The sequence below is a fragment of the Salvelinus alpinus genome, chromosome 18 (assembly GCF_045679555.1).
Source record: "Salvelinus alpinus chromosome 18, SLU_Salpinus.1, whole genome shotgun sequence".
Lineage (NCBI taxonomy): Eukaryota > Metazoa > Chordata > Actinopteri > Salmoniformes > Salmonidae > Salvelinus > Salvelinus alpinus.
In genome coordinates, this window is record NC_092103.1 from 47,206,982 (window position 1) to 47,228,330 (window position 21,349).

Genomic DNA, 21,349 nt, shown 5'->3' on the forward strand with positions numbered 1-21,349 from the left:
GTGTCAAGGCACAGATCTTGGGAAGGGTACCAAAACATTTCTGCATCATTTAAAGTCCCCAAGAACACAGTGGTCTCCATCATTCTTAAATGGAAGATGTTTGGAACCACCAAGACTCTTCCTAGAGCTGGCCGCCCGGCCAAACTGAGCAATCGGGGGAGAAGGCCCTTAGTCAGGGAGGTGACCAAGAACCCAATGGTCACTCTGACAGAGCCCCAGAGTTCCTCTGTGGAGATGGGAGAACCTTCTAGAAGGACAACCATCTCTGCAGCACTCCACCAATCAGGCCTTTATGGTAGAGTGACCAGACAGAAGCCACTCCTCAGTAAAGGGAACATGACAGCCCGCTTGGAGTTTGACAAAAGGCACCTACATTACTCTCAGACCATGAGAAACAAGATTCTTTGGTTTGATGAAACCAAGATTGAACACTTTGGCCTGAACGCCAATCGTCAAGTCTGGAGGAAACCTGGCACCATCCCTACGGTGAAACATGGTGGTGGCAGCATCATGCTGTGGGGATGTTTTTCAGTGGCAGAGACTGGGAGACTAGTCAGGATCGAGGGAAAGATGAGCAAAGTACAGAGAGATCCTTGATGAAAACCTGCTCCAGAGCGCTCAGGACCTCAGACTGGGGCGAAGGTTCACCTGCCAACAGGACAACGACCCTAAGCACACAGCCAAGACAACTCCAGAGTGGCTTCGGGAAAAGTCTCTGAATGTCCTTGAGTGGCCCAGCCAGAGCCCGGACTGAACCTGATCGAACATCACTGAAGAGACCTGAAAATAGCTGTGCAGCGACGCTTCCCATCCAACCTGACAGAGCTTGAGAGGATCTGCAGAGAATGGGAGAAACTCCCCAAATACAAGCTTGTAGCATCACACCCAAGAAGACTCAAGGCTGTAATTGCTGCTAAAGGTGCTTCAACAAAGTACTGAGTAAAGGGTCTGAATACTTATGTAAAACTTTAACTACTTGCTACTTTGCAACTACTTAGCATGTTAGCTAATACTTCCCCTAACCTCTTCCTTTAACCTTAAAGTTAGCGTTAGAAACCTAGCTAAAGTTACCCACAACAAACTTAAATTCGTAGCATATTGTACGTTTTGCTAATCATTAACATACTGTACGAATTTGCAATTCCTAACATATCATTTGAAATGGATGATGGACATCCACAAATTAATACATACCATATGAAACGTAACATATCATACTAAATATAGTGTCTCTGATTTATGTACAGAATAATACAGAATTCCAAACATTGTATATGGCAGAGATGCCTTGAGAACCACACAGTAACTAGCCTAAATACCTCCAGGCAATTAGCGTGACTCTAAATCATTTTACGGCAAAAATATTGAGGCCATTATCACCTAGTTACAGTGAGCTACACACCACAATGTGAGTGACAGGCTGAGCTGTGCTGCTTGCGTCAGGTATGTTAACGCCTTCCTCTGAGGCAACGGCACGGTTCCACCGGTAACACCCACAAGTCAAACTGATCTTCCAGCACCACGAGGATTCCGTTTACTTCTGAACTTGGGCGCGCTCTCACCGTAAACGAAAAGGTAAGTCAAGAATGCGCATTTTTCCTAACCGCTGGGGTCTATTTAAACTGAAAAAGGACTGAAATTTCCGTTTCTATCAATAAGTAATCCTATACAGTTGCGTGTAACGTGTAAGAATTACAATTATGTTATGTCAATGAATATGATTTTACCAGCTATACACATTGGAGTTTTTTACATGCCAGACGTCAAACTCTGGCTGAAATGTGTAGTGACAGCTTTTAACAAAGCGTTAAATAATGAACCTTATCCTATGGCGTGTTGTACATCTTTGAGATTTGGGTATTATTATATATTATTTTTATTATTATTATTATTATTATTATTATTATTATAGTATTATTAGGTCTTACGTTTGTTCTTATATGGACTACTCTGCACTCTGTGATAACAGAATACCTTGACTAATACAAAGATAATCAGAGGGAAAACACAGTCAGACGACACATGGGCATGCTGTATGACAGTATATAGGCCTATATGTTACCTGTCGAAAGAAAAAAAAAAAAATAACGTTATGTTTTAATTATCGAACGTGATATAGCCTGGAAAAGTTCCTCTGCTTGAGTTAAAAGGTGTCGTTTTGTTTGACAGTTTAATTTAACCTTCGTGTCATGACACATGCCAACCCTTCCTTTGTATAGGCTAGACATAGTTAGAGATTTTCTGTTCAAAGAGAGGCTAGCCAACTCGTAAACTGAAAAAGAGAGATTTTGTTGATCAAGGATACTTGTAGGTATTGCAACAGACAGTGAAAGTGACTGGGTGAACATGACAGTTAAAGTGACTGGGTGAAAGTGACTGGGTGAACGTGACAGTTAAAGTGACTGGGTGAATGTGACTGGGTGAATGTGACAGTTAAAGTGACTGGGTGAATGTGACTGGGTGAACGTGACAGTTAAAGTGACTGGGTGAATGTGACTGGGTGAAAGTGAAAGTGACTGGGTGAATGTGACTGGGTGAAAGTGACTGGGTGAAAGTGAAAGTGACTGGGTGAATGTGACTGGGTGAAAGTGAAAGTGACTGGGTGAAAGTGACTGGGTGAGAGTAACATTTATATGGGAGAGAGAACAGCCTGTCTGTGTCTCTCCTAATGTTTAATGGAGGGGACATTATTTTCTTTCACACAACCAACCAAGGAAAGGAGTACATCGACCAGCTAAACTTGAATAGGACCCTATTCCCTTTATAGTGCACTACTTCCACCCTATTCCCTTTATAGTGCACTACTTCCACCCTATTCCCTTTATAGGGCACTACTTCCACCCTATTCCCTTTATAGGGCACTACTTCCACTCTATTCCCTTTATAGGGCACTACTTCCACCCTATTCCCTTTATAGGGCACTACTTCCACCCTATTCCCTTTATAGGGCACTACTTCCACCCTATTCCCTTTATAGGGCACTACTTCCACCCTATTCCCTTTATAGGGCACTACTTCCACTCTATTCCCTGTATAGTGCACTACTTCCACCCTATTCCCTTTATAGTGCACTACTTCCACCCTATTCCCTTTATAGGGCACTACTTCCACCCTATTCCCTTTATAGGGCACTACTTCCACCCTATTCCCTTTATAGGGCACTACTTCCACCCTATTCCCTTTATAGTGCACTACTTCCACCCTATTCCCTTTATAGTGCACTACTTCCACCCTATTCCCTTTATAGTGCACTACTTCCACCCTATTCCCTTTATAGTGCACTACTTCCACCCTATTCCCTTTATAGGGCACTACTTCCACCCTATTCCCTTTATAGGGCACTACTTCCACCCTATTCCCTTTATAGGGCACTACTTCTACACTATTCCCTTTATAGGGCACTACTTCCACCCTATTCCCTTTATAGGGCACTACTTCCACCCTATTCCCTTTATAGTGCACTACTTCCACCCTATTCCCTTTATAGTGCACTACTTCCACCCTATTCCCTTTATAGTGCACTACTTCCACCCTATTCCCTTTATAGGGCACTACTTCCACCCTATTCCCTTTATAGGGCACTACTTCCACCCTATACGCTTTATTGTGCACTACTTCCACTCTATTCCCTGTATAGTACACTACTTCCACCCTATTCCCTTTATAGTACACTACTTCCATCCTATTCCCTTTATAGTGCACTACTTCCACCCTATTCCCTATATAGTGCACTACTTCCACCCTATTCCCTTTATAGGGCACTACTTCCACCCTATTCCCTTTATAGTGCACTACTTCCACCCTATTCCCTTTATAGTGCACTACTTCAACCCTATTCCCTTTATAGGGCACTACTTCCACCCTATTCCCTTTATAGTGCACTACTTCCACCCTATTCCCTTTATAGTGCACTACTTCCACCCTATTCGCTTTATAGTGCACTACTTCCACCCTATTCCCTTTATAGGGCACTACTTCCACCCTATTCCCTTTATAGTGCACTACTTCCACCCTATTCCCTTTATAGGGCACTACTTCCACCCTATTCCCTTTATAGGGCACTACTTCCACCCTATTCCCTTTATAGGGCACTACTTCCACCCTATTCCCTTTATAGGGCACTACTTCCATCCTATTCCCTTTATAGTGCACTACTTTTAACCAGGTTACCATAGAGCTCTGGTCAAAAGCAGTGCGCTATATTCGGATTAAGGTGTGATTTGGGACGTTCTCTCTCTGGTGGCTGCTAATGCCGTACCCACCAGGGGAACTCTCTAACTCCTCAGTCCTACTTTAATACACGGTATTTTACATGTACCAGGGATTAGTTTGAATGTAGTGGCCCCTTGTTTTTGCCATTGCTTAGTTGAGAAGTTAATTAAGCGGTTGTAAAGTAAATGTATTTTCAGTCTGTATCAGTAAAAACATGTTGGAGTACATTGAGCAGAAGTGGCTCCAGACAAGGCTACTGTAGACCTGTGCAGACAAGGCTACTGTAGACCTGTGCAGACAAGGCTACTGTAGACCTGTACAGACAAGGCTACTGTAGACCTGTGCAGACAAGGCTACTGTAGACCTGTGCAGACAAGGCTACTGTAGACCTGTGCAGACAAGGCTACTGTAGACCTGTGCAGACAAGGCTACTGTAGACCTGTGCAGACAAGGCTACTGTAGACCTGTGCAGACAAGGCTACTGTAGACCTGTGCAGACAAGGCTACTGTAGACCTGTGCAGACAGGGCTACTGTAGACCTGTACAGACAAGGCCACTGTAGACCTGTGCAGACAAGGCTACTGTAGACCTGTGCAGACAAGGCTACTGTAGACCTGTGCAGACAAGGCTACTGTAGACATGTGCAGACAAGGCTACTGTAGACCTGTGCAGTCAAGGCTACTGTAGACATGTGCAGACAAGGCTACTGTAGGACCTGTGCAGACAAGGCTACTGTAGGACCTGTACAGACAAGGCTACTGTAGGACCTGTACAGACAAGGCTACTGTAGACCTGTGCAGACAAGGCTACTGTAGACCTGTGCAGACAAGGCTACTGTAGACCTGTGCAGACAAGGCTACTGTAGACATGTGCAGACAAGGCTACTGTAGACCTGTGCAGTCAAGGCTACTGTAGACATGTGCAGACAAGGCTACTGTAGGACCTGTGCAGACAAGGCTACTGTAGGACCTGTACAGACAAGGCTACTGTAGGACCTGTACAGACAAGGCTACTGTAGGACCTGTACAGACAAGGCTACTGTAGGACCTGTACAGACAAGGCTACTGTAGGACCTGTACAGACAAGGCTACTGTAGGACCTGTACAGACAAGGCTACTGTAGACCTGTGCAGACAAGGCTACTGTAGACCTGTGCAGACAAGGCTACTGTAGACCTGTGCAGACAAGGCTACTGTAGACCTGTGCAGACAAGGCTACTGTAGACCTGTGCAGACAAGGCTACTGTAGACCTGTACAGACAAGGCTACTGTAGACCTGTGCAGACAAGGCTACTGTAGACCTGTGCAGTCAAGGCTACTGTAGACATGTGCAGACAAGGCTACTGTAGGACCTGTGCAGACAAGGCTACTGTAGGACCTGTACAGACAAGGCTACTGTAGGACCTGTGCAGACAAGGCTACTGTAGACCTGTGCAGACAAGGCTACTGTAGACCTGTGCAGACAAGGCTACTGTAGACCTGTGCAGACAAGGCTACTGTAGACCTGTGCAGACTAGGCTACTGTAGGCCTTTACAGACAAGGCTACTGTAGGCCTGTACAGACATGGCTACTGTAGACCTGTGTAGACAAGGCTACTGTAGACCTGTGCAAACAAGGCTACTGTAGACATGTGCAGACAAGGCTACTGTAGACCTGTGCAGACAAGGCTACTGTAGACCTGTGCAGACAAGGCTACTGTAGACCTGTGCAGACAAGGCTACTGTAGACCTGTGCAGACAAGGCTACTGTAGGCCTGTACAGACAAGGCTACTGTAGGCCTGTACAGACAAGGCTACTGTAGGCCTGTACAGACAAGGCTACTGTAGACCTGTGCAGACAAGGCTACTGTAGACCTGTGCAGACAAGGCTACTGTAGACCTGTGCAAACAAGGCTACTGTAGACATGTGCAGACAAGGCTACTGTAGACCTGTGCAGACAAGGCTACTGTAGACCTGTGCAGACAAGGCTACTGTAGACCTGTGCAGACAAGGCTACTGTAGACCTGTGCAGACAAGGCTACTGTAGGCCTGTACAGACAAGGCTACTGTAGGCCTGTACAGACAAGGCTACTGTAGGCCTGTACAGACAAGGCTACTGTAGACCTGTGCAGACAAGGCTACTGTAGACCTGTGCAGACAAGGCTACTGTAGACCTGTGCAAACAAGGCTACTGTAGACATGTGCAGACAAGGCTACTGTAGACCTGTGCAAACAAGGATGATTATCTGTCAAGCCAAATGTGTGGTTTTCATGAAACTGTTACTGAGCAAGACTGGTTGGTAGCACATTAATAGTTCTCCATTCCATTCCCGCAGGAAGGAAGAGATAGGGCTACCAGCAACCCAAGCATATATCTGAGACTTACTCCCGTGCTGATACCTACCCACCTACCTACCCACCTACCTACCTACCTACCTACCTACCTACCTACCTACCTACCTACCTACCTACCTACCTACCTACCTACCTACCTACCTACCTACCTACCTACCTACCTACCTACCTACCCACCCACCCACCCACCCACCCACCTACCCTCCTACCTACCTACCTACCTACCTACCTACCTACCTACCTACCTACCTACCTACCTACCTACCTACCCACCTACCCTCCTACCCACCCACCCACCCACCTACCCACCTACCCACCTACCTACCTACCTACCTACCTGCCTACCCGCCTACCCGCCTACCCACCTACCCTCCTACCTACCTACCTACCTACCTACCTACCTACCTACCTACCTACCTACCTACCTACCTACCTACCTACCTACCTACCTACCTACCTACCTGCCTACATTACTCTAGAGCAGAGCTATGTGAACAGCGATATGCTATTAATCAAGATGTAGTTGATTTCAAGTATTAGCACTCTGCAAACACAAACAGTCCCATGACACAGGAGAGAGAAAGAGCTTGCAACTTGCTCCATGATCACATCGTCATCACCTGGCAGGTCACTGTTATCTTTTGTCAAAACAGAAGACTGGGGTAACTAGGTCTGTAGGATCCTTTTGTTCTCCAGTCAGTCAAAGGTGACTGTTCTTTACACGAAGTGCACTGTTGTAAGCATTTTGAGGAATTAAACCGTACATCTCACCTTGTTCAGAGTATTTCCATATTTAAGTTTACAATAACTGTCAAATAGTAATGGAAGAGGTGTGTTGTAATGTACAGATACAATTATCTCAGCTCACCCCCCTCCCCTCACACTTCCTCCATTACTTCCTCTAGAAATGCAAACATTCATTTTGTGTTGGGTGACACAAAGGAACAGATAGATAACTGTTCATATGCTAACTAACTAGTGTGGCTTCACTGGCATGTGCACCACCCTGCCAAGGAATCCACTTAAGTGATCATGCCTGAGAAGCCGGTGTTTGTAGGATATATTGCAACCGTGCCAACACCGGCATCGAGGACATTATCACTTTTATACAATGGGTTACCAACATATTAAAATAATGATTGACATATTTTTCATTAACGTTATTTTGATGAATTTATTCATACTATTTCATCCTTCCACAAGATATAGTCCCGACACAAATCTAGGGTTGCTACCCAAGCTGGCTGGTCGTTCGTTCTATCGGTTCGGTTGCAAGAGTCGTTTAGTCTTTTTGTTCTGTATCTATGGACTCGACCCAGTCGTTCAGTCTTTATGTTCTGTATCTATGGACGCGACCCAGTCGTTCAGTCTTTTTGTTCTGTATCTATGGACTCGACCCAGTCGTTCAGTCTTTATGTTCTGTATCTATGGACGCGACCCAGTCGTTCAGTCTTTTTGTTCTGTATCTATGAACGTGACCCAGTCGTTCAGTCTTTTTGTTCTGTATCTATGAACGTGACCCAGTCGTTCAGTCTTTTTGTTCTGTATCTATGGACTTGACCCAGTCGTTCAGTCTTTTTGTTCTGTATCTATGAACGTGACCCAGTCGTTTGGTCTAAATGTTCCATTGCCATACTGGCTGGCAACGTTCTTATCCCTTGCTTGCTAGCCAACTACGGCTAACTTACAGTCACGTCAAACAGACAGAATAACAACAGAAGCTGCATTTGTTTAAGCTGTTTTCTAGTGACATTTATTTGGATACATCCATAAAAATGAGCTAATGAGGCGCAATTTCGCCTGGCATGGAAAATGTGCTCACTCGTCAGGACACTGTTGTTCAGAGGAGCTAGCCAACAACACAGCCAACAACACAGCCAACAACACAGCCAACAACACAGCCAACAACACAGCCAACAACACAGCCAACAACACAGCTAACAACACAATCACTTCAAACTGAAGCTGGAAAGACTGCAAACTAGCTGCACTTCGTTTCGTTTGACCTTTTTTCAATTGACATTTCTTTGTATATACCCATAAAAAATTATGCCAGCTGATTCATGATTTTGACTGGCTGAGAAACACTGCCTGCCTATTTATCTTGTCCCGACATGTTCATTACTGTGGGACAGCTGGAAATCAAATTTTCATTATTGAAACAATGTTGCAAATGTCGGAGAGACAGACAGCAATGTTTATACAAATCTCTGCTGTTGAAAATAAATATTAGTCTAAAAGAAATGTGAGATAATGTCTAGTTGCTTTTTATAGTGGAGATCAAGTTTATAAATTGCCTGGCTGGGCTGATGAGACAGCGGATTGCACAGTCAGATGGAACAGAGTAAATGGGCTTTTCGATGTCATAGATTTAGTCGGTGGTAACTTGTGGAATAGACACCGACTGGAATGCGGTTTTAACCAATCAGCATTCGAGATTAGACATACCCGTTATATAAAATGTGGCAATTACCAACTCAGTGATGCACTAGTCCTTCCTGTGGCTAGTCACGGTGGTGTGTTTGTAGACACTGTCTGCATCCGAACTGGAACAGTATTCTCTATATAGTGCAATACTTTCACCCTTGTGCAGGGGGAACACAATTCATTGAATAAAAACTATTTTGGGCCGTTTCAGTTATGGTATCTAAATCACATTTGAAGCTACTTGTCAGTTATTTTTTTGGAAAAACTAGTCAACCACAGTGACCGTGAGAGGACAGACAGACTAAAGTGTGCATTGGAAAGATGTGCTGTAGGTATGTAGAGAATGAGGGTGTCTGCTGGGCTGGTATGTAGAGAATGAGGGTGTCTGCTGGGCTGGTATGTAGAGAATGAGGGTGTCTGCTGGGCTGGTATGTAGAGAATGAGGGTGTCTGCTGGGCTGGTATGTAGAGAATGAGGGTGTCTGCTGGGCTGGTATGTAGAGAATGAGGGTGTCTGCTGGGCTGGTATGTAGAGAAGGAGGGTGTCTGCTGGGCTGGTATGTAGAGAAGGAGGGTGTCTGCTGGGCTGGTATGTAGAGAAGGAGGGTGTCTGCTGGGCTGGTATGTAGAGAATGAGGGTGTCTGCTGGGCTGGTATGTAGAGAAGGAGGGTGTCTGCTGGGCTGGTATGTAGAGAATGAGGGTGTCTGCTGGGCTGGTATGTAGAGAATGAGGGGGTCTGCTGGGCTGGTATGTAGAGAATGAGGGTGTCTGCTGGGCTGGTATGTAGAGAATGAGGGTGTCTGCTGGGCTGGTATGTAGAGATTGAGGGTGTCTGCTGGGCTGGTATGTAGAGAATGAGGGGGTCTGCTGGGCTGGTATGTAGAGAATGAGGGTGTCTGCTGGGCTGGTATGTAGAGAATGAGGGTGTCTGCTGGGCTGGTATGTAGAGAAGGAGGGTGTCTGCTGGGATGGTATGTAGAGAATGAGGGCGTCTGCTGGGCTGGTATGTAGAGAATGAGGGTGTCTGCTGGGCTGGTATGTAGAGAAGAAGGGTGTCTGCTGGGCTGGTATGTAGAGAATGAGGGTGTCTGCTGGGCTGGTATGTAGAGAATGAGGGCGTCTGCTGGGCTGGTATGTAGAGAATGAGGGTGTCTGCTGGGCTGGTATGTAGAGAATGAGGGTATCTGCTGGGCTGGTACTGTAGGTCAGCGTTACTTTAGAATGGATTTGGCATCGCCAAAACACCCTTGACCCTTGAAGGACATAGCTGAATAATGTGTTCGTTCAGTCAGACCCAGTTAGTCCACATCGTAGACCCATAAATGGAAAATAAAAAGGTTGACGTAACAATCCCCACTGTAGGGTGAACTGAAAAATGTGACATAAAGCACAGTGTATGTCGATGCACCATTTATAGAGGATGACATAGGCTTATAAATGATTTGTGAAGCTTTAATGTAGTGCTTATGAAGCCTTAATGTATGCTGTCTAATGCCTTTATAAGTTGTACGTGGGACCGATCCCATCCTCCTTAATGTCGTTATCTGTGATGTCACGGTTAGGGGTCAGGGTTATTTTAGATTACACACGAGCAGGAATTCAACCACGGACCATATTTATTTATCAGTGGTGTAGCTAGATCTGTGTAGGGGGGACATTGGACGGAATTCTGATATACAATGTGCAGTTACATAACAGGGAATCGTGCATGGTAATCATTCTTTAAGTGTGAGTCTCACGGCCGTCGAATGAAGAGGACCAAAGCGCAGCGTGGTGAGCGTACATATTCCTTTTATTTAGGATGACGACGACAAAAACAATACAAAACAACCGTGAAGCTTAAGGGCTATGTGCCACAAACAAAGTTAACGACCCACACTGAAAGGAGGGAAAAGGGCTACCTAAGTATGGTTCCCAATCAGAGACAACGATAGACAGATGTCCCTGATTGAGAACCATACCCGGCCAAAACAAAGAAATACAAAAACATAGAGAAACAAAAACATAGAATGCCCAACCCAAATCACACCCTGACCGAACCAAACAGCGTCATAAAAAGGCTCACTAAGGTCAAAGGCGTGACAGTGAGATTATTTACACAGGAGTTTGTTTGGGCTGTTACTATCTTATCTTTTATCAAGTAATAGTCTTGCAGAGACTTGCCCATCTCTCTGTCAGATACTGAATATGAAACTAAACATCCAAACCGTCACCCTGTGTTGTCACCTCATGGTGTATCTAGCCTCAGAATTCATTAGGGATGTTAGGCTGAGTCTCAAATGGTAATGTAGTGCACTACAGAGTCCTATGGGTCCTGGTCAAAAGTAGTGCACTACATAGGGAATAGGATGCCATTTGGGATGTAGTCTTAGTCTTTGTTTTAGTTTTAGTGTTGGATTGTCATCAGGCACCTTCTCTATCTAACTCTAGCAGGGTAAGAGGGTAGCTAGTTTGAACCACTCCTCCTGCTGTTGTTGCTTTGAACATACTGCATTACTCTTTTAGGGACCTTACGCCTCTTGGTTCCTGGAGGTACATAGGGTCCTTAATCCTCTTGGTTCCTGGAGGAACATAGGGTCCTTAATCCTCTTGGTTCCTGGAGGAACATAGGGTCCTTAATCCTCTTGGTTCCTGGAGGAACATAGGGTCCTTAATCCTCTTGGTTCCTGGAGGAACATAGGGTCCTTAATCCTCTTGGTTCCTGGAGGAACATAGGGCCCTTAATCCTCTTGGTTTCTGGAGGAACATAGGGCCCTTAATCCTCATGTTTCTGGAGGAACATAGGGACCTTAATCCTCTTGGATCCTGGAGGAACATAGGGCCCTTAATCCTCTTGGATCCTGGAGGAACATAGGGCCCTTAATCCTCTTGGTTCATGGAGGAACATAGGGCCCTTAATCCTCTTGGTTTCTGGAGGAACATAGGGCCCTTAATCCTCTTGGTTCATGGAGGAACATAAGGTCCTTAATCCTCATGTTTCTGGAGGAACATAAGGTCCTTAATCCTCTTGGTTCCTGGAGGTAGAGCTCTGCTACGCAACCCGAGCCCGACGGGCCACGACATTATACATCAGGTTAGGGCCGGGTAGAGCCTGTTTATTCATCAATAACTAGGGTACGGGCAGGGCTTGGGGATCACTGAATTGATCATTAACATTTTGAAGCTGAGATGTTTGTTTGTGCTCTGCCGCACAGTACATATCATGGGGTTAGAAATGCTTTAACCTCATCAAATATAAGGCTAGAACATTGTCCGAGTCCACAGGAGAGATTATTTTACCTAAAATAATAATGTGCCCTGAGTTTTGACAGAGTTTTAGAGTGATGAAAGGTAGCTAGTTTACAGCTAACTGCTCTCTGTCTCGTCATTGAGCGGAACAGCAAGCAGAGGCGTTGCTATGGATACTCATACAAGCAGAGTCATGCACAGAGCGCGTGCAGCGCAGGGAGCGAGGGGACAGAGAGACAAGCAGCTAACGGATACTAAAGGAGGAATATATTTCTGATTTTGGGGTTTGGGCAGGGCCTGGCAGAAGCAATCGGGCCTGGGTAGGGTAGGGCCTGAACATTGCGGGCATGGGTAGGGCTTAAAATTCATGCCCGTACAGGGCTCTACTTGGCGGAACATAGGGCCTTTACTAAAGATCTCCAATGCTGCCAGACTTGGGCGACTTTTCTTGCTTCTGGCCATAGACAAGTGGATGGGTTTTTGAGTTTCGCTGTTACACTTTGAACATACTGTATTGTTTAACTCACTTCGGGCACTTGTTTCACAAAGGTCACAGACGTCATTGCAACGTGGTTGCTAATAACGACGCGGACAACTCATCAAGCGTCTCTCTAATATAGTTGGAAAAGGAGAAATGTGTTTGTTCTATTGGAGTCTATCATCTTCGGCTGTTTGTGTTCTTCAGTTCCTTTGGCATCTGAAGGAAGTTGGCGTCCCTCCAGTTGTTTACGACTGATGAAGCTGGGTTTGGGTGGGTGGGTTTATGGGTTCGATGGTAGTGTTGCTATTCTAGTTATACGAGTGTGTACCCCGAGAAACCTCAGGTTGGTGGGGAAACACCGACCAGTTTTTCTGAGTTGAAGTTTGGGTGGAGCAATTTGAGGATGGGAGAGGAAGTGGGTGAGCGTGCCCATCCCTAGCGCTCAACCCTGTATAGACATGAGACCTGGCAACGTCAGATGTCCGTCTCTAGAGAGTCTAGACTCTGCCTATGTGATTATCTGTGTGTTTACAGCGTATCATCAAACGCCAAGCCCACATACCAAACGAGGCCATCTTTCATCAGACTCTAGGAGATCCTTAAAGACTTTAAGAGAATAGAGACACTCCTGAACATGGAACTAATTGACTGTGTAGCCCTCAGCTTTGTAAACATGTGTCTACACTTGTTAGGGGATAGCTTCTTCGCTCTTCTCATCCCCTGACCCTTTTGTTTACTTTGTTAGCTTAGCGTTTAACTGACGAGATCAGATACAATTAAATGGCCCGTAATAAAAAAGTCAGTACAGAATTTTCCAAACTATTAGCAGCAGCTGTTCAAAGCCTTACAAATGGAGTCAACAAAGGCCTCATATTTGACTGATTGTTTCCCATAAAGTGAGTTTGGATTTTCCATCTGATTGTTGGCTCAGATTTTAACTGTGTTTGACACTATGTCATTTGCCAATGTTTTTATTAAACATCATAGATATCATATAGACCTTACCACCTCTTTGTGCTTTGCCATTGGTTGTAGTGTTTATATCTTATCAGTAGCATCCACTGCTGTGACAGGGAGTGGTTCCCCTGCAGAGTTAGATTACCTTAGCTTCTGTATGGCACAGGCCAGAGCCCAGCCAGATACACCTAGCTAGGGTTCACATTGTTTTATTTAACTTGGCAAGACAGTTAAGAACAAATTCTTATTTACAATGACGGCCTACCAGGGAACAGTAGGTTACATGCCTTGTTCAGAACGACAGATTTTTACCTTGTCAGCTCAGGGATTTGATCTAGCAACCTTTTGGCTACTGACCCAATGCTCTAACCACTAGGCTACCTGCCCGCCCACATGTCATGTAGCTCCACAGCAGCACAGGCCAGAGCCCAGCCATTTATGGGGAATAGTTTATTGATACACCTGAGCTACAGATGTAGGATCTTCATTTGATCACCCTGTTGCAGGGGAACTTTCTTGCAATGCAGGAAAAGTAAAATGTGTAGTGTATTTTAGGTTTAAAAAGACTTCAGACTTGATCTTCTCTTACGAGAAATGTATCAACCCCTTCGAAAATGACCATTAATTATAATCCACATAATAACTAGCATTTCCTGTTTCTGCGGGATTATTTTCCTGCTGTAGCAAACTGGCTCAAATTTAGATCCTACATCTGTATGCCTCACAGTCGGCTGTGATCCCTCATGCATCTGTTATGACTTGCTCCAATAAACTCCCCTCCTTGCATTCAGTTACCAGGATTTATAGCTAATAATCGTGTCATTTTACTCATTTTGCCATGGGGCAGAGAGGAAAATGAGCTGTTTTACAGCTAATTTTCTGCAATTCTACACATTTTGCCACAAGGCTGAGGGGAATGTTAGCATGTTTTATTGTGGTATCTGAATGAGAGTGAACCCCCCCCAGTCAGTAGTTCCGCTACACTAATTTACCAATCTACATAAAAAAAAATTCTGACATGGTGTCACACCCTGACCTTAGATATCTCTGTTTTTCGATATATTTTGATTAGGTCAGGGTGTGACTAGGGTGGGTACGCTAGTTTTGTTTGTCTAGGGTTTTTGTATGTCTAGGGGTGTTGTATGTCTAGGGGTTTTGTATGTCTATGGTGGCCTGATATGGTTCCCAATCAGAGACAGCTGTTTATCGTTGTCTCTGATTGGGGATCATATTTAGGTAGCCATTTTCCTCGTTTGTGTTGTGGGATCTTGTCTACAGTAAGTTGTCTTTGTGCACTCCAGTAGCGTCACGTTTCATTTGTGCTTTTGTTGTTTTGTTTAGTGAGTTTCTCTTTATTAAAATGATGTGGAACTCTATGTGCCTTGGTCTCATCTTTACGACGATCGTGACACATCGGCTAATTGAGTAACTCAGTGGCCATGTTTCTTTCCACAGTTTTTTATGCAAGTGAAGTCATACCGTATTAAAAAATATATATGTTTCCGTATAATTTTATAAATGCAGACAGATCATTTGTTTGTGATCTTTTTTTGTGTCAGTAACATTCATTCTGTGAGAAATGGCAGTGGAAATGTCTTTATGTGCAAATATTGATATAGTAACCATCATATCTAAGTAAACTTGGAGTCACACCATGATATACTCCCACTAGGACTCGGGGAAACCATGCAGTTTATTAGGCTACAGATTAAATAAATGATGAACTTCACAGGGTGGTGAAAATGCAGTGATCTTGATGCTCCTTTCCAATAAATATGGAGGGTCTTATTCTGGTGACGTGATGATCGATGCTTGACTGCCGTTTTGACAAATAAAACCATTCTCTCTCTTATCCATAATGTCATCATGTAGACTAGCCTACCTGCACTGTCTCTACCAGCTGTTGTCTAGACCTCACCTGTCACGACCAGAGTAGGCCTGTGACAAAACCATCGGTAGAGATGGAAATACGATGGAAACACATTGAACTTTCTATTTTTATTCGAGACATGATAACTTAAAGGACTGATTTAAAAAAAAAAGTCTGCAACAAGTATGTTTGGTGGAAACACACTTGTGGGAAAATATGAATATTGTCTTTATGCAGATTCTATAATATTTGCATGAAAATCTGTCACCAATTAAATGGAGTAATTCTGCTTTGAATGTTGATAAACTGATAAACTGATAAACCACTCCCTGTCACGGCAGTGGACATTGGCTACTGATAAGACATAAACACTACAGCCAATGGGAGAGCACCCTACACACTTAAAGGCTGTATGATTATCTGTGCATGACAAAGAGGGTGGTAAGGTGAAAATGGCTCTTGAATGTTCTGTTGTCGTTCGACATCACACTTGTCGTTGTCGTTACGAAAGAGTATAAACAGAAAAACGACAGGCTGCATGACATCAGCGGCCTAGTGGTCTAAAATAGCATTACTGGTGTATTTTAACACCAATAAACCCATCTGTTTAAAAATAAACTTAGTATATGTCAATCTAGCAAACCAGGCAACTAAAAGCAAGTTTCTAAACAATGTTTTGGTTCCTTTCTAGCTTTAAGTTAGCTGGCTTGCCAGTTCAAATAATGACCATATCATACAGCTGACAATGTCTTAACTTTAGCTAGTTTGTATTCATTATTACAGGAAAATAAATTCACAACAAGATCATTAGTTACAAGTTAATGTCTAGCTAATTACAGAAAATAGCTTAAGGTTGGGAGTGTGACGAAATAAAAGCAGGGCATTCTACCGGAGAATTTTTAGAACTCGGACACTGTCTCGTTGACATAACGTTATATCCTAATTTGACTTTGGTGCAGGTCATGTCTTCACATTACCGTCTCTGGTATTCACAAACTATATCAAATAAAATCAACGTTTATTTGTCACAAGCACAGAATACAGAAGGTAAACGGTACAGTGAAATGGTTACTTGCATAGTGGAGTCTTTAGTTTAGACACGTAGCTAGCTAGCTAAACAATTAACCGTAATCCCAACTCATAACGTTACTAACCTGCATGAAACTACAGGTAGCTAAGGCTAACCAACTAGGTTCGATTAGGCTATAACTAGCAATGCAAATGGCTCTGAGATAAAAAATAATATTACTACCCATATCATACACGTAACGTTAGCTAGCTAGCCAGCCAGCTAACGTTAGCTAGCTAGCTAACAATACGCATTAACGTGCAATGAAAACAACTTTCTGACTAAATTAGAAACGTATAGAATCTGAAAATGTAGCTAGACTCTCCCTTCTGTGTATTCTCTTTTCGACTCAGTCCGCATATTTGCAATCAAACGGAAGAATATTCTCTGTCTACTTAGCTATCATACTCATCTTCCGCCGGGCATTCCACTGATTTCAAAACTTCGTCAACTTCTTCCGTGACAACAACATTGTTGATCTCCCCCTATCCTCCACCCTACCCCTACCCTCCACCCCACTTCCACCCTACCCCTACCCTCCACCCCATTTCCACCCTAACCCTACCCTCCATCCTACCCTTCACCCTCCACCCTTCATCTCTCTGTAGGTGATGGCTTTGTTATGGTAGGTTCGGCTTAATTCTGCTCTGCATGCATTATATTGTGTTTTTCCTTTGACTGTATAATAATGTAGTACTGACTGACTGTATAATAATGTAGCACTGACTGACTGTATAATACTGTAGAACTGACTGACTGTATAATAATGTAGTACTGACTGACTGATTGTATAATAATGTAGTACTGACTGACTGTATAATAATGTAGTACTGACTGACTGATTGTATAATAATGTAGTACTGACTGACTGTATAATAATGTAGAACTGACTGACTGTATAATAATTTAGCACTGACTGACTGTATAATAATGTAGAACTGACTGACTGTATAATAATGTAGAACTGACTGACTGTATAGTAATGTAGCACTGACTGTATAATAATGTAGAACTGACTGACTGTATAATAATGTAGTACTGACTGACTGTATAATAATGTAGTACTGACTGACTGTATAATAATGTAGCACTGACTGACTGTATAATAATGTAGCCCTGACTGACTGTATAATAATGCAGTACTGACTGACTGTATAATAATGTAGTACTGACTGACTGTATAATAATGTAGTACTGACTGACTGTATAATAATGTAGTACTGACTGACTGACTGTATAATAATGCAGTACTGACTGACTGTATAATAATGTAGTACTGACTGACTGTATAATAATGTAGTACTGACTGACTGTATAATAATGTAGTACTGACTGACTGACTGTATAATAATGTAGCACTGACTGACTGACTGTATAATAATGTAGTACTGACTGACTGTATAATAATGTAGCACTGACTGACTGACTGTATAATAATGTAGCACTGACTGACTGACTGAATAATAATGTAGTACTGACTGACTGACTGTATAATAATGCAGTACTGACTGACTGTATAATAATGTAGTACTGACTGACTGTATAATAATGCAGTACTGACTGACTGTATAATAATGTAGTACTGACTGACTGTATAATAATGTAGTACTGACTGACTGTATAATAATGTAGAACTGACTGACTGTATAATAATGTAGTACTGACTGACTGTATAATAATGTAGTACTGACTGACTGTATAATAATGCAGTACTGACTGACTGTATAACAATGTAGTACTGACTGACTGACTGTATAATAATGTAGTACTGACTGACTGTATAATAATGTAGAACTGACTGACTGTATAATAATGTAGTACTGACTGACTGTATAATAATGCAGTACTGACTGACTGTATAATAATGCACCACTGCAGCACTGACTGACAGACTCTCGTCTGAGTGTGCCAGAGTGTAGAATAACTGATGAATTTACGAACGTGCAACATCTGCTAAATTTACATATCCTCAACACCCGTTGAATATGACCAGTGTCAGTAAATAATGTAATAGTTAGTCACAAATTCTCTTTATAACATGAAAACAGCCTAACCAGCTCTGCTAGGGCGATTAAAATGGTCAGAGTATTAGTTGTTGATCTTGTTGTTGATGTGTATAACTGAGAGAGAGAGAGCCTACCTTTTCATGGTTGTTGATGTGTATAACTGAGGGAGAGAGCCTACCTTTTCATGGTTGTTGACGTGTATAACTGAGGGAGAGAGAGAGACTACCTTTTCATGGTTGTTGATGTGTATAACTGAGGGAGAGAGAGAGACTACCTTTTCATGGTTGTTGATGTGTATAACTGAGGGAGCGAGAGACTACCTTTTCATGGTTGTTGATGTGTATAACTGAGGGAGAGAGAGAGACTACCTTTTCATGGTTGTTGATGTGTATAACTGAGAGAGAGAGAGACTACCTTTTCATGGTTGTTGATGTGTATAACTGAGAGAGAGAGAGACTACCTTTTCATGGTTGTTGATGTGTATAACTGAGGGAGAGAGAGAGACTACCTTTTCATGGTTGTTGATGTGTATAACTGAGGGAGCGAGAGAGTCTACCTTTTCATGGTTGTTGATGTGTATAACTGAGAGAGAGAGAGCCTACCTTTTCATGGTTGTTGATGTGTATAACTGAGAGAGAGCCTACCTTTTCATGGTTGTTGATGTGTATAACTGAGGGAGAGAGAGAGTCTACCTTTTCATGGTTGTTGATGTGTATAACTGAGAGAGAGACAGAGTCTACCTTTTCATGGTTGTTGATGTGTATAACTGAGAGAGAGACAGAGTCTACCTTTTCATGGTTGTTGATGTGCATAACTGAGGGAGAGAGAGAGTCTACCTTTTCATGGTTGTTGATGTGTATAACTGAGAGAGAGAGAGCCTACCTTTTCATGGTTGTTTGATCAATAGGATTGTAAGGTTCCCAAATGTAAGAGGACTCCAGTAGTATTTACATACTTACAGAAATACATTCAGGTGTTTATTGTGGCTTTTAGCGAATGTGTTCTAATGATCTAAAGTCACGCTGTTGCTACTTCCTGTAAACACACAGTCCAGTTCATAGTGAATGATGACAGGCTGTACTTCCTGTAAACACACAGTCCAGTTCATAGTGAATGATGACAGGCCCTACTGCCTGTAAACACACAGTCCAGTTCAAAGTGAATGATGACAGGCCCTACTGCCTGTAAACACACAGTCCAGTTCAAAGTGAATGATGACAGGTCCTACTGCCTGTAAACACACAGTCCAGTTCATAGTGAATGATGACAGGTCCTACTGCCTGTAAACACACAGTCCAGTTCAAAGTGAATGATGACAGGTCCTACTGCCTGTAAACACACAGTCCAGTTCATAGTGAATGATGACAGGCCCTACTGCCTGTAAACACACAGTCCAGTTCATAGTGAATGATGACAGGCCCTACTGCCTGTAAACACACAGTCCAGTTCATAGTGAATGATGGCAGGTCCTACTTCCTGTAAACACACAGTCCAGTTCAAAGTGAATGATGGCAGGCCTGTGTGGCAAATGGCTTGTTTGCATAATGGCCTACTGTAGCTCTGATTGGCTGTGCTGCACCGGTCTGCGTAGACTCTGGTCCTGGACGAGACAGGTGTTTTTATTAGGTTTTATTTACTGCAGTGTCTATTAATTGTCCAAACACACGGCCGCTTTCCCACTCTATATTGCTATAGAATTTTCACCTTAGTATACGTAATTACCAAACATTCTAAGAATTTATAAAATACTTGAACGTGACCTATTCTCGCTTATCAGAATATGTTTAAAAAGTGTCATATTCTTTCTGGGCGTGTATATTTGTTTTACAAGATGTTACGCTGCAAAAGTCCTGTCTATTCAATCCATAGCAACGTTCCCGTGGTCACAGAGATTGTATTCAAGGTGAACGTATGTCGGCTCAATCGGAAAAACCTTGACATTTTATTTTAAAGTCTACATACCGTAGATTACAATGTCGTCTTTCGTAGAAATTACAGTCTTGGAAGAATGACTGTAAACTACCTACCTACCAGACAGACAGACAGACAAAAATGTACTGTGGTTTTAGTCTGTGCTATAATAGTTTTAAAGCTGTCGTGGTTTTAGTGGTGATCTCTCTACCGTGTTAGACCGGAGGTTATCCTGGGTCTTTCACTCTCTCTCTCTCTCCTTCCTGTTCCATACCCATCCAAAGTATTTACAGTGTATGTTAAAGATCAACATAAAAAGGTAGGAGGACACTGTTTTAGTTCATTAGCCAAACAAAAAAGACACATTGTTAACCTGAGGGTCCTTTTTAAACGTACTGTTAGTTAATCAAATCAAATCAAATGTATTTATATAGCCCTTCTTACATCAGCTGATATCTCAAAGTGCTGTACAGAAACCCAGCCTTAAACCCTAAAACAGCAAGCAATGCAGATGTAGAAGCACGGTGGCTAGGAAAAACTCCCTAGAAAGGCCAAAACCTAGGAAGAAACCTAGAGAGGAACCAGGCTATGAGGGGTGGCCAGTCCTCTTCTGGCTGTGCCGGGTGGAGATTATAACAGAACATGGCCAAGATGTTCAAATGTTCATAAATGACCAGCATGGTCAGATAATAATAATCACAGTATTTGTCGAGGGTGCAGCAAGTCAGCACCTCAGGAGTAAATGTCAGTTGGCTTTTCATAGCCGATCATAGTTAATCATCCCTTAAACACTGAAGACTGAAAACTACCTGAAAGAACGACTGAGGTTAGTGATGAAAGGTGACTGACTAGAG

The 21,349-nt window shown here is 43.1% G+C and overlaps 1 protein-coding gene across 2 annotated transcripts in view; it reads left to right on the plus strand.

Moving 5' to 3' along the window:
• The first annotated feature begins 1,494 nt into the window (after positions 1-1,494).
• LOC139544420 (myosin heavy chain, embryonic smooth muscle isoform-like) overlaps positions 1,495-21,349 on the plus strand; it is a 94,967-nt gene continuing 75,112 nt past the window's right edge. For both annotated transcript variants that reach the window (XM_071351489.1, XM_071351488.1), the window contains exon 1: positions 1,495-1,575. The gene's annotated coding sequence lies outside the window, so the exon portion shown is untranslated. The remainder of the gene's footprint in view (positions 1,576-21,349) is intronic.